Source organism: Myotis davidii, unplaced genomic scaffold (genome assembly GCF_000327345.1).
Source record: "Myotis davidii unplaced genomic scaffold, ASM32734v1 scaffold77, whole genome shotgun sequence".
Taxonomy (NCBI): Eukaryota; Metazoa; Chordata; class Mammalia; order Chiroptera; family Vespertilionidae; genus Myotis; species Myotis davidii.
The window spans coordinates 5,201,550-5,202,903 of record NW_006289713.1 but is presented as its reverse complement, the minus strand read 5'-3'; the positions used below and the strand labels follow the sequence as shown (position 1 = coordinate 5,202,903).

Sequence of the window (1,354 nt, the reverse complement as noted above, 5' to 3'; positions counted from 1 at the left end):
GTCTGGCTCCCCTCCCCCTCGCCGTGGAGTGGGGAGACCGCCTGGAGGGCGGGACTGCAGCCTCCCGGGTCTCCGACCCCCACGCCCTGCCTCCCTAGGGCGCGCCCGGGACGGCCACTTTTCTCCTCCCTTCTCCCCGCCTCATTGGAGCGGTTCCCTGCCCCTTCCCTCGCCGAAGATGGCTGCCCGGCCTCGGAGATGGGAGGGTGATTGCATCCGCCGCCCCCCACTCGCACTGCCCTTTTTCCCTTCCCAGCCCTTCCTGCTCCGCCTGGATGCGCCTCCCCACCCCCAGCCCTCCCGGGCCGGCGGCTGTGCTGATGGGCGGCGAACGGCCCGACCGAGTGGAGCCGATTCAATTATATTGCAGCACCAGAGACACCTCCTCGGCCGCCCGCCCGCCTCTCCAGCAGGCTAATTAAATTCCCTTCGTGGAGGCGGAGCGGGCGTTGGTCTTGCCCTCCCACCTTCCCCTTCCGGCTCCCGCTCCCCTCCTCCTCCGGAGCTTCGGGTTGGGGAGGGCGGGGGAAGGGGATCACTTAGGCTCCAGGCTCAGGTCGTGGGGAAAAGGGTTTCTTGGATGGGGGAAGGGATGCGGCCCACCCCCACTTAATGGGGCGGAGCTCCCTGGCCCCTTCACGTGGTGGGCTGGGGGCCCCTTGCTGGAGCGCCGCCCTTTAGGTTTTGAGGCTGTGTGCCTGGCCCGGAGCACCTGCCGGCCCCCAGCTGGGTGGTGGAGTACAGCCGGTGTTGGCTCTTGTTTGTAAACTAGCCTTTGTCTCCAGAGTGCGTCTAAATACATTAAACCCTTGTTAACCCCTGCAGTGCCTTATGGGGGGGGGGCACACAGGTTAGGGTTTGGAAACAGAAAGCGGGACCACCAGATGAAAAAAAGGGCTCCTTTTGTGAAAGGCGCTGGAACAAAAGGCTTAGTGGACTCTGGGTGGGACGCTCCTGGCCTACCTCAGTTTCCAGGAGACTGGATGGCGGGGCTGAAGGTCTTGGTGGGACACTGAGATATGTACCCAGTTGGCTACTTGGGCCTTCTCCCCTGGGATTCTTAAAAGGCAAGGGGTGGGGGGGGGGGTGCTCTGAAGGGGGGGGGGGCGCAGGTGAGCAGCCGGTCTCTGGACATCCCTCCATGTTACTTAAGCTTGGGGCACGCAAAGTGTGGCTCACCCTGTGTTTACGGGCCACCTCCACCTGAGGCACAGGCTGCCACCTGACTCAGCCGGGCCACGCCACAGGTGAGGGGGCCCAGGGTGCGGGCTCCGACTGGCAGCTGTGTGTCATCCCAGCTGCTCTCTGCGCTGGGGAGTGCCACCCCGCCCAGGAGGACTAGGAAGCACCCAGG

The 1,354-nt window shown here is 64.8% G+C and overlaps 1 protein-coding gene across 7 annotated transcripts in view; it reads left to right on the top strand.

The window, feature by feature from the left end:
• Positions 1–1,354, top strand: part of GSE1 (Gse1 coiled-coil protein) — a 436,931-nt gene that overhangs the window by 382,494 nt on the left and 53,083 nt on the right. The window lies entirely within an intron of this gene.